The sequence below is a fragment of the Pantherophis guttatus genome, chromosome 3 (assembly GCF_059756535.1).
Source record: "Pantherophis guttatus breed Tessera chromosome 3, ASM5975653v1, whole genome shotgun sequence".
Classification (NCBI taxonomy): Eukaryota; Metazoa; Chordata; class Lepidosauria; order Squamata; family Colubridae; genus Pantherophis; species Pantherophis guttatus.
The window spans coordinates 179,934,518-179,948,148 of record NC_142065.1 but is presented as its reverse complement, the minus strand read 5'-3'; positions in this window follow the sequence as shown (position 1 = coordinate 179,948,148).

Sequence of the window (13,631 nt, the reverse complement as noted above, 5' to 3'; positions counted from 1 at the left end):
AAGGCAAAAGGCAAATAACTTCTGAAATCTTGGCAAAGAAACTTCAGGCATTTGTTGAATCCTGGCGAGGCAGATGCCAGGATTCAACAATGAGTTGAAGGTAGATTCCTGCCCCCTCCCCTCCCAAATAACCACTATATAAAACAATTACTTATACACCTTAGCTATTCCCTGGGCCTGAACCCACATGCAACTGGTTAATAAATTTTAGAGATTGGAAAAAGAAGTTAAAGAATGAAATGGTTCTACTTGTAAAACTCAGACAAAAAGTTTTGAATGCCTAATAAGTTCCAGTGAGAAGGAGAAAGAAGTAGGCTGGAAAACAATCAGACTCTTGATTAGGTTAATAAACGTATTTAAAACATTTAATTCATTTAAATAGTTTGTCATTTCAGGGTGGTAGAGGAATAATTGCATTTCATAGAATTACCTGCATAGGAATTACAATACCCTTTCCCCCCTCTTTCTTTAAACACGAGCCTTTTCAATAATTTGCTGTAGATAAATTTAAATGCAACAAGAACAAAGGAGCTAAGGCAGTTTAGATAGCAGTTTGCTAACTGGCTCCATGTGTGGTTCATAGTTCTATGAAGTATAGCTATATTTTCATCATAATATCAAAGATTAAACATTCTCCTTTTACATATCACATCAGCCTAAATAATGCAATATATTTCTTAATTCACTTAATACAGAATAGAGTATTTTATGTGGCTATGTTGTGTAACTACTTTATTCCCATAAGTAACAAGAGGAACACATGTTCATATTCTATAATTCAAGGACATTTCTTTAACAAATTTTAGGAACTGAAATTAAGTCTTATGAAACAAGAAAAAGGCTGTTTAGGGAAGACAAAAATGAAAGTTTATGATAGCCTTCATCTCCAGAATACAGATCATCAGATAGTGAGTATTTTTAATTGTTCATTGGTGGAAATAGTTTCCAAGGAAATGGTGAACTCTCTGTAATGTTTAGAACAGTGATGGCTAACTTTTTTTTTCCTCGGGTGCCCAGACCCATAATGCAATGCTCCTCGCGCACCACGCAATCCACACATGCACACGTGACCCCCCCGCGCTCCCTGCATATGTGCGCACAACCCTCATACACCCCATTTTGGGCTTAGGAGGCCTCCCTGAAGCCTCCGGAGGCCGGAACTGGCCCGTTTCCGGACTTCCAGTACTTTTGGTAGGCCCTTCCCAGGCTCGGTAGGCTTTCCTGGAGCCTCTGAGAGGACAAAAATGACCTCCCCCAGCCCTCCGGAGGCCAAACAGCCCGTTTCTGGACTTCCGGTACTTCTGGTAGGCCCGTTTTTCGTCCTCCCAGAGTGTCCGTGCGAGCCCTGTACTTACCTGGCATCCAAAATGGCCTGCGTGGAAACTCCTGGGAGGGGAGGGTGTGGCAGGAGGCGCGTGCACATGTGCGGTGAAGCTGACCTAGGGCAACAAGTCATGTGCTTGCAGAGATGGCTCCGTGTGCCACCTGTGGCACGCGTGCAATAGGTTCGCCATCATGGGTATAGAAGAAGGCCCAAAACAGATACCTATTTATTCCTGGATTCCTACACAGACCACTGGGGTGGATTTAGCCTCAATAGCGCAGTCTACTAGCATAATTCCAAGATGCCACCTACTTGTCTGTTGTAAAAAATGAATGTTTGAACGTCTGAACATGTTTTATCTTTAAAACTTTTCCTGTCCAAAAAACTCTAAATGTATACATATTATTTCATCTTCAATTACAGAGTTTTAAAAAATTGCAAACATATTGCTTATACTGTAAGTTAGCAAGACTGATTTTCACAATCAAAATTGAATGTTTGAACCTCTGGCAATGGTTAACATTGTTCATTATTCATTTTTTTGAAGATCAATTATATTAACATTATTTAAGATTTTAAAAAATCATGAAAAATTAAGTTAAAACCATGCATGCTTGAAAAAATAGAAAGCTGAGATGAAATGTTGGGGACCCCACCCTCCACTGTTCCTACCAAGAATTGCAATCAATCAAGATTCCTCTTCCCAGGTAGGTCTACCGTTGTCTGAGGGTCATTCCTAGTAGCTTCCATTTGATCTAGGGAACGATATACAGCCCAAAATCCATGTACAAACAATTGCTTAATTAAGCCAAACTTAATTAAAGTTAACTAAATCAAAAACAAGAACAACCAACATCAATGAAAAGTTTAAACCCAGACAATATTGAGATGTCTCTTTTATATACTGTATATTAAAAATTCAAAAACAAAAGAAATGGCACCCACAATGCTGCTAAAATCAGTAAGCAAAATGAATAGAGCACAGCACAGCACAGCAGAGCACAGCAGAGCATCGCAGAATGGAACGGAACAGAACAGAACAGAACAGAACAGAACAACAGAACAGAATAGCTTTATTGGCCAACTGTGATTGGACACACACGGAATTTTTTCCAGTGCATAAGCTTTCAGTGTACATACAAACAAGAAAGTAATATAATCATAAGATACTAATAAGATAGTAGAAGGATAATAGTAATAGTCATATTACATGGATAAATATCCTTAGACATAAGACTGTACTATGGTAATTAGTTGTTCAGCAGAGTGATCAGTTAAAATAGTTGTTTATAAATAATAAATGTTACATAATATTCATTATATAATATTTCATGTTCTATATATTACTTCAGTGGTACTTTAGTTCTTGTTACTAAAGTAACTGTCTCAAAACGATTGATGGAGATATTAAAATCACCTATTAAGAGTGAATAGCAATATATATCATGAATCAAGACTGCCCTCTGGTGTATTATTGTATAATGCTTGTTTAACTACATTGTTTTATTACATATTAGTTTTATTTATTTTTTTAAATCAATGTAATTGCTTGCGCCAATTAATAAAAAACTATTAGACAAATGTCACATCTTCAAATGTGAATGGAAATGATTGGGCTTGATAGCTAACTATATTCAAAAATTTTGTTTTTAGCAGATAAACTGGCAAAATGTAACTGTTTATTCAAACTTAAAATTAGAATTTTTTATTGGCCAAGTGTGATTGGACACACAAGGAATTTCTCTTTGGTGCATATGCTCTCAGTGTACATAAAAAGAAAAGATACATTTGTTAAGAATCATAAGGTACAACACATAATGATAGTCATTGGAAACAAATAAGCAATCAAATCATACTAGGAAACAATCAATATAAATCATAAAGATACAGCAACAAGTCATACAGTCGTAAGTGGGAGGAGATGGGTCATAGGAACAATGAGAAGATTAATAATAATAGTAATGCAGCCTAAGTGAATAGTTTGACAGTGTTGAAGGAATTAGCACTCTGTTTAGCAGAGTGATGAAGTTTGGGAAAAAAACTGTTCTTGTTCCTAGTTGTTCTGATGTGCAGTGCTCTATAGCATCGTTTTGAGGGTAGGAGTTGAAATAATTTCTGTCCAGGACATAATGGGTGACAGGTCTGAATATTTTCACAGCCCTCTTTTTGAGTCGTGCAGTATACAGGTCCTCAAAGGAAGGCAGGTTGGTAGTAATTGTTTTTTCTGCAGTTCTAATTATCTTCTGAAGTCTGTGTCTGTCTTGTTGGGTTGCAGAACCAAACCAGACAGTTATAGAGGTGCAGATGACAGACTCAATAATTCCTCTGTAGAACTATATCAGCAGCTCCTTGGGCAGTTTGAGCTTCCTGAGTGTGAAGAACATGTGGCAATGTACAATGACCTTGCACATATAATATTTGCTGTCAAATGTTTGTATCACTCATTTTACTAAGTGCCAATATAATCAAGTCTGTTTGAATGACTGCAGATCAGAAATAATGAATGAAAATTATTCTTCTTAACAGCCATGTTTTTCAGAGGTTTAGACTTAGCTCTTTCATAAAAAGAATTATGTCCCCTTAATGAATTGAGAATCCCTTGCATAGATAGGGGTCCAATTCATAAATGATCCATACCATAATTTAGTGGGTGCAGTTACTTGCATTCAACCTGATATATTGAATAAAAATCTTTGGATTAATATAGGAAATATGTGTAAAATGCATTTAAACCTCTGAGAAAGTCATACATGAAATAAAGCAGCAATAAAATAATGAAGTTATCCTTCTTCTCTGATAATCAACTACCAAGGCTTTTTAAATATAAGAAGTAAAAGAAATTAATGTCAAAATTTATTTTAGCATTATGTGATGCCTAAATTATACCCATAACACGGGAAAGAAAAGTGAGCAGCCACAATTCTTGAAGTGGAAAATATTTATAGATTTTGATGAGATTTGCTACTATATCCAAGTGCCCCTTATATTTATACATTTTTTTAAAATGGAAAAATAATCAGGTCAGAGTGAGGAAGACATTTCAATAAACATAAATTTGGGACGACATTTGAAGGGAGGGGTGGAACCTATATTTCTCAAAGTTTGAAATCAAAGTCAAATTGAGATTTTTTAATAAATAATTCCTTCCTAGGAATAGTCAAAATCTATTCCTATTCCTTTATGACTTTTTCAGAAACAACCCGTATTAATTTCCAGTGGATTGACTTGCTAATACCGGTAGTAGCTCAAAACAACCTCATTCTTCCTATGTGGTTGTAAAAAATTGATTTGAATGGTACTTACTCCACGCATATTTATTAAAATATGTTTGATCATAGCTCCTTTACTATTGATATTTGGAATGACGTATCTCCAAATTATGGGTTAATTGCAGCTTTTATTTTTTTACAAACACATACATACAGTACACACACACACACACACACACACACACACTCCTCCTCTCATGTACTGAAAACAGATAATCAATGTCCCTTTCTCCGCAAATTCTATGGATAATATATCAAAGAAATGTTTTGATATCTCTGCTATTATATATAGCAGTACTCATGTAGATTTTTTCCTAAAAATTAGTAAGCAATCTAATGCAGAATTACATTTATAGAAGTGCCTATTTATTAGATTCCTTAATACTGGTGTGTAGGAAGATAAACCTGACTTTAAGCTTTTCCTCAGACCCTGCAATTGAATGTATGGAGGCTAAGGAGTTTGGGGGACTGGATTTACTATCCACTTTGAAGCTCTCCATATATTGAGATTAATGCCTATAACAAGGTTTTTCTCTACATTTACTTCAGTATAGAGTTTCTTTCTTTCTTTCTTTCTTTTTTATTTTTTATTTATTTATTTATTAAATTTATATGCCGCCCCTCTCCGGAGACTTTATTGTTTCCTTCCTTTGTAGACCAGTACTTGAACACAGATGAGTATCCTTGCAATATGAAAATTTAAAAGAACTCAAATTCATTAATTAAGCCTAAATTCCAAAAGGCTTTATTAAGGCTTCTTCATTTGTAAGTTAGCAAGACGTTTACATTTTATGCATTGCTTCATTTGTGCAACAGAGGGCAGTCTTAACCTACTAATGCATAGATGAACACTATTGCTGAGAAAACTATTAATTTACCTTGTAATTCACATAACTAAGAAGTCCTTGGTGCTCTCTGATCTTGGTTGTTTTCTTGCAGACATTTCATTACCCAAATTAGGTAACATCATCAGTGCTAGTGGTGATGTTAGGTCAGACTAACACTGATGATGTTACCTACTTTGGGTAATGAAATGTCTGCAAGAAAACAACCAGAATTCAGAGAGCACTCTGGACCCCATAAGGACCCCTCATTTCAACCCTGAGCTAAAAATATTCTCCTTTATTGGTAATTCACACACTTCTAGTCGTAGTTTATATTTTACAAACAACACATCTGAGATCCAGGTAGATGTTTTATTATACAGAACATTTAAAAACTTTTATTTTAGTGGTTCCAGATTTTTTTTCTCCACAGAAACCAGATTGGTGATTGGTGTCTCATTATTGAGGCACTTTCCTGTGAAGTACTTTATGGTTTAATTTTGATATTTAATATTTTTAAAAATCTATACAATGTTATTTGAAGAGATATGATTTATTCAATCACTAAACTACAAATAATTTTTAATGGCCTGCCCTCTTCCTAGGTCAATTTATATCACATATAAATGGTGGAATATGTATATGTATGTGTGTACACACACACACACACACACACACACACACGTTTGGTATCTGTACATACTAAGCATGTCGTCTTTCTCCCTTTTTAAAAAGAAAGGATATACAACTACCGGTATTTGCCTGTTAATCAGAAATTCTGAAAAGACTAATGGAATTACAGTAGTCAAGGTAGAGTATAAAATTCTACTATATAGAAATCAGAAATATCTACACTTGGTTCAATAGTATATGAATTTGATCTCCTGTCTGATTATCTATAAATTGGATTAAGTTAATTTACTCAATGTCATAGCAAGAATTAGAGCTAGGATCTTAGACTGTGTTCTTTGTTTGCACTTGTATAATGCAAACAAAGTATGAATGCAAACATAGAATGAAGGCATCCCCTTTTTGATAAAATCAAAAGAAAGAATATTTAGATAGAAGATCAAAATTTCTTTAAATATCATATTTCTTGAAAAATATGAGTAAGATTAATTTAATTAAAGGTTGGTTTACATTGGGGAAGCTTCCTATACCTAATCACTTTATTTTAAATAGATTAGTAAGAGATTCAGTGCATTTCTTTGGCAAGAGCATCCAGAAAGACCATTTATACAGGTTACAATTATATGTTGAGAAAGGTTTAATTTGACAGAATTTCTGCAATCCAGCCTATTTGCTTGGGTTTAAAACAAAGCATGTTTAAGACAATGTCAGATCAATTTCCTATGATCTGAAAATGAGATTAATAGAGTCAATCCTCAATGAATATATAATAAAAGCTTGTTGTAGTCATATTACTGTTGGGATTGTCATATTATTGAGACATTTGGGCCTCAAACCAACAGACTGTTAAAATGACTGTGGATCCACCAGTGTGTGTGTATGCTGTTCCTGGCTATATTCCTAGATTGTGAAATCTGTTAAGATTTCTAGAACTATAGATTTTCACATGCATTGTGGATGACTGAAAGAATGCTTATGCATCTTTTCCACCAACAAATTTGTTAATATATGTTGAGTAACATGGTTATTTTTAGAGCCATTCTAATTATCAAATTAAATCTTTATTATGCTTATAGACTAGCACAGATTCTGCTTCTAATATCACTTCCCAGGCCAGTTTATCTTCCCTCCATCATTAATTTTGAAATTACATCGTACTGTTAATATTACAATATACAGTATCTTTTTTGTTAACAGAAAGAGCAATTCGACTTATATACCACTTCACGGTGCTTTACAGCCCTCTCTAAGCGGTTTACAGAGTCAGCATTTTGCCCCCAACAATCTGGGTCCTTATTTTACCGACCTCAGAAGGATGGAAGGCTGAGTCAACCTTGAACTGGTGAGAATCGAACAGCCGAACTGCTAGCAGCTGGCAGTCAGTAGAAGTAGCCTGCAGTACTGCATTCTAACCACTGAGTGGTGGGTTGCTCCTGGTTCTGTCCGGTTCTATAGAACCGGTAGTAAAACCGGCTAGAGGCCCCACCCACCTGCCACAACGTCATCATGGGTGATCTGTGCATGCGCAGAAGCGCGTGCGTGTAAGCAAAGCAAGCGTGCATGCGTGCTCCCATTGCAAACTGGTAGTAAAGGTAAGTAGAATCCACCCCTGTGAGCCACCATAAACTTAATCACAATAACAATCACAACAAAGATATCTAAGCAATCATACCATATTAATATATCAACTGAAACAGTGTGTACTTTCCAGAATAAGGGCCTGAGGTGGATAGATAAGCTTTCATCCTTTCTCTCCTGAGAGTTACCTGCTTCTAGTATATGAAGCAGCTAATATAGTATGTGCTTATCTCAATGAATCAGTCAATCATTAATATTTCTTTGGTCAATGACCAGCAAAGTTTAAAAACAAAAACAGAACAAAGCAAATGAATAAAATAATACAAGGGATAGACAAAGTCTATACACCACTATTAAAATGCCAGGTTTTTTTGAGATGTAAAAAAAGATGTAAAAAAATCAGGCCAAGATAAATAATTTCATTATACATTTTTTACTGTTATTTTTCCTCTAAAATATTTCTGTTTGTTTTTCAATTGAATTCTACAGCTTATATGTTATATTAAAGATGAAAATTTTTTTTGAAGTGATTTATCTTGGTCTAATATTTTTACATCTCAAAAAGTGGCATTTTAACAGAGCATGTAGATTTTTTTATATCCACTGAATATGAACAACTAGTAAAATAAATCAGCGAATAGAACATTCATTCCTCTATTACTATGGTATGTTAATACAATTGATTGACTGGTTGGTTGATTGATTGATTGCTATGTGCTTATATAGCTGTTCATAATTTGTCCAGACAACCTTACATTATATCCCTTATACAAACACCTACTCAAAAGAATCTTCAGGACAGAAAGTATGAGAGATATTTGAATTTCAGGATATTCTTTGTTTTGTAAAGAGTGCAAAATGCAATTAGTTATCATAGTTAAGGATGAAAAATGTGTTACTTTCAAACATTCTAACAACATTCTTTCTGTCCAGTAGCTCCTACCATGGCTTACATTTGGGAGGGGAAGGCACATTTATCCATATTTTATATATATTTTTTCTTGGAAATTAGCCAAATATGCTGAAGGAAAAATAAAGACTATGGATCCCTTTTTCTCTTTGCCTATGCAATTTGACTTTAATTGAACACAGCCTAAAATGTGTTTACATTGTTTCCACCATATAATTCTACTTAAGGAACTGAATTCTGGCTGTCAGTACTGACATTTACAATTATAAAAATGTTGACTTCCTCATGTTATACAGAAATGTGTGTTGTTTACCTTTTCCTACACAGAATTATGACAGCCTGGACACTTAAGACCCTAACAGATTACAATAACTTCTGGCATCTCAGGAACATCTGAAGTACCTTATTCAGCCATAAATTGCTGCTACAGTGAGGAGGAGATGCAAGTGAGGAGGACAAGTCAGAAGTGTGTATGTGTGTGCATGCCTTTGTATTCCTTTCAAACCCCACAAAGTTCACTGAGTTCAAAACCTACCTGCGCACTTTCTTACACTGCTTGTATTTTACCGACAAGTCAGAGGTAATGATCCTAAAAGTGGCTGCTTGCAGCTTCAGTGAAGTGAAAAATGGAGTTGTTTTCTCAAGTCATTTGACTCTGTGCAGCTGGATCAATAGTCAATATTTCCAGGATTTTCCTGCAAGCCCAACACTGCTTTTACTTCATTTTAAATCATTAAACATTTACCAAGGCACTTGAGGGAACTAAATCTCTGGGATAGAGAAACAGGGAAAAGAGCCAAAATTAAGGGGTTCTTCATTGTGAAATTGTGAAGGAAAACATCAACTGTTTATAAGAGAGTCCAAGGGCATTTACTTTGGAAAATAATACTGAGGTACTGAGCATTTTACAAAACCACATGATCGTCTCAATTCAATGCAACGAACATGCCTTAGTTACATGCTGATTGTAAGGAGCCAAGATAATTGAACTGAGAGTTAGTCATATTGGTTCATACATACAAGTTTAATACTCAGAAATAATTTGCATATAGGAATGATACTATCACGGCACTAATATCCTTATGGGAAGTCCTATATTATTTCTGAAAACGAATAACAGCCAAGAGCATATAAATTAAACACTGGGCAAAGACTTCTGTTTTCCTAGATGTACTTCCATACTTTTCTTCCCTATACTTAACTTATATGTATGACATCACAAATCATCAGATGGAAATATCTTGATTTGCAAAATCTTTGCGACATGGTTTCTTCAATTATTTTTCAGTATAGATATCTGCTATAAGTTGAGTTTTAGAATATTTGTTATTTGTTCATAACTTTTTTACTTGGTTGCCTGCCTCCCACCCTACTTTTTCAAAAAGATTCTTAAACACATGGATTAAATCCAGATAGTTTCAATAGGTGATGGCAGAGTCACCATAATCATGATACCGGTGTCTTGATATATCCTACTTTCAAAACGTATTATTTATTTTGCCATGAAAATAAGTGGATATTGAAAAGGTCAGTGCAATGGCTGTATTTTGTTTTTAAAATGTACCTCTTATGAAAGTTAAAAACCAAGCTGAGAAAACTAACTTACTAATGCATATTCAAAAAATCAGCTATTTCAAAACTGCAATATTTAGAATAGTTTTTCTCCATGCTTCCAACAATAAAATGTGGATACAATTTTTTAAATAATTGACCAGTGAATTTGCTTTCGGGTTATCTTTCTGAATTGCAATCAGTCTGGCTTTCTGCCTGCCTGGATTTGTCATAGCTACAGCTGCTGTGGTTTTAGCTGATGACATCTGGTTAGAGATCAAATGGGGGGGGGAAGCAACATATTAGTTCAAGAATAGGAACCTATGCTCACCCAGATGTTGCTGAAGTATAATTTCCACAACCCCAATCAGTATAGTCTACTTCGGCAACATCTGGAGGGCCATTAGGCATGAAGTGGGCAACAAAATTGCAGGCTTTTGTCAATGTTTATGGAACCTCTCTTGAACAATTGTGCTGATTTGTTTTGTTAAGTAGAAAACTCTGGAGAGTAGTAAAGAGTAATTGCATATCATCTGGGATAACCTCTGTAGGAGAAGAGAGAGAGAGACAGAGAGAGAGAGAGGGAGGGATAGAAGGAGAGGAGAGACAGGAAGCGCAGATGGGAAGGGAAATAGGTGATAGCTCTAATAAGTAGATCTGATCAGAAAATCAGTTTAACAGGAAGACTAAACTATAATTTATATATACTAAATAATATATATGTATGTGTGTATGTGTGTATATATATACATATACACACATATTATATTTTATTGGTAATAACCATACTTTGTCAATATAATTGTGCTTTACCTTCCTTCCTTTTTATAATCCACTAATCAAGGAAGTATTGCCTGATCTGCTTCCTAATATTATCTTGCTTTTCAGGACTTAAATAATGTTTCTTCTCTCTGTCTTTAATTTTGATAATTCTCGTTCTTTGATAATGATTCTTGCCTTTACACACACGCCTATCTACCTGGGTCTTAACAATGGGGAAGAATTTTTCAGAGTTATTCCAGGAGACATGAGAGAAAATGATATTATAAATTAGAAGGAAGTATACTTTGGCTGGGCATAATGGGGAAAAATGTAGTGATAAGAGTTGTTCAATATTAGAATATGTTGTTTCAGAAGGTGGTAGAGTTAGCTTCATTAAAAGTATTGAAGGAACAACTGACCAAAGACAATGAATGGGAGTCATGTCCCATCCACCTTGGGACACCGTATTTGTTCTCACTTCATGTGAATCTTCAGATGAATTTTGGCACTCATCTTTATTTTCTAGGTGCAATTTTAAGGCTGATTGTCTTCTACTTATCATGAAATATATTATAATTAAATCTTCAGAAACTCAGACAACTACTTGATAAAACCAGAGATACGAAAATTATCTGGAATGTTGCAGCCTACATACAGTATAATAATTAAAATATCTGGTTTGTTTTGTTTGGTGCTGTTGGCTTGGCAAATTTAGGACTTCACTATTTTAACTGTGGTTTACTCTGTTTTAAGTTTTGTATACCATCTCTAGGAGGGTTAAGCAGAAAGTCAGTGATAATTTTTGTTAAATTAGAAAAACTACAGCCTTTCTCCAGGACAATGTATAACAAAGCAGATATAGATATTCTGGAAACTGACCCTGCAAAGTGTATTTGTCTTGTATTAGAGAAACTGTATCACGAGCTCTGACTCTGTAAAGATGGAGGGGGCGGGGGGGGGGAACCCTGTTAAAAAATTAAGCATGGACATGGAAGTAATTATCACCAAGAAGGCTGTTGTTTTAATCATAGAGTGAGCTTGGGAAAGGAGGGGAAAAGAAATGGTTAGGCCAATCACATCATTCTGCAAAGCCTATTTAAATTAATCCTGTAATTGAAATATATCTTTTTTCATCACAAATGTAGCATAAATTTAATGTTACGAATGTAATTGTTTCTATAGGTACATTTGAGTTTCTTTTCAGGAGATTTTGCATTAAAAAAACAAAACTGGGATATAGCAAAAGTAGATTAGCTGTGGTACATTTCGTTGTCCCAAATGGACTTTGCTTGGAGTTATTGCAGGTGAAACCCATTAGTTCGCTCAGCCTAGGAGTCAATTCAATTCATTTAATTCATTTCAACTGTGGGATAACTTGTAATGTCTACCAAAAGATACAGTCTTAGGCACCACTATTACTAGGTGCATGTGTTGCAGAAATTAGGGGGGAAAATTAAAAAGTTGGCTAATGAAACAATTAATAGGCCCTATTAATTGCAACATTAGTGCCTAGAAGTATTTAAATATATGTGCCAAAAAAAGTTAAAATATTATGGGTTATTCTCAATGCTTTGACTAACTATGATAGTGGCATTGATTCCCTGAAAAGGAAACCTATGGAACCAAATTGTGTTTTGAAATTATTTTGTAAAATGAGCTTTTCTAGTGGTAGAGCCAAGAATGCTAATCAGTTTGCTCTATATGAGTTGACCTTGTTCTGTAACCTATTGTCTTCTGGAAACTAGTTAATAACTTTTATTAGTCAAGTATTTGGTGGCCTGCCATGTTTATTTTAGTTTCCTTGGGTAGTTCATTTTGTGAATTCTCTTTCATTGTTTCCTATTTTGAATATCATAATTTGTCATTTATCCTATTTCCCTCTTTTTTTCCCCTTATTATTTTAAAACTACTAAGTCAACTCTTCTGTTCATGTAGCAGCAAGTATGCATTAGCTGTCACTATGCACTCATGGTCTTTGAAAGATCACAGATCATCTTTGGGAAGCAGGGCATCCCCAAGATGTGGTCAATAAATCCCAAGATGATCATGACAGTGCAATCAAAGCTCTGCCCATTTGTCCTTTGCATATATTCACACCCAAAATAAATAAACACAGCAGACCTTTGACCATACTAACATCATGGCTTTTTTTAACCACACCTTGAAGATAGTCCTTTTGGGAAGGTAGGACAATAAATAAGAACCTTTCTTTTCTGCATTTCAGGTATGCTTCAAAATCCTTTATGAAAGTACAATATAAACCATTATCACTATTAAACTGCATAATGCTCCATGTTAAACATTTCCTAATAAAATATAACAACCAAAGCTGCCTATAGTGAATTATAGTGTATGTTTAACCTAGGAGTTCCTAAGCAAAGAGTAGATAATATGGTTTACTCTAAAGATTTTTCGTAACAGCTCCTATAATCCCCAATCACAGGGTCAATAGCCAGACATTATTACAATTGTAGGCCAAGAGAACATTTGGAGAACACTGATTACCTAATCCTTCCTTTGGTTGTATATTGGAGAAAGAAATCTGTAACTTTTTAGATTAGAGTTCCCAGCTATTCTCCCCATTGACCCTATTGTTCACTACTATTAGGAAATGTAATTTAGCAATATTTAGAGGTCTGTGGGTTGGTCCTTCCATTATATCATGCAAATAGAATATAAGGATCTATGATTTTAGCACACCATCCATCTCTCTGTATTAGACCATTGTCATGGAAACACATACAGATTGCTTTTTTCCAACTAATTTTCAGTTCAGTAGGGAA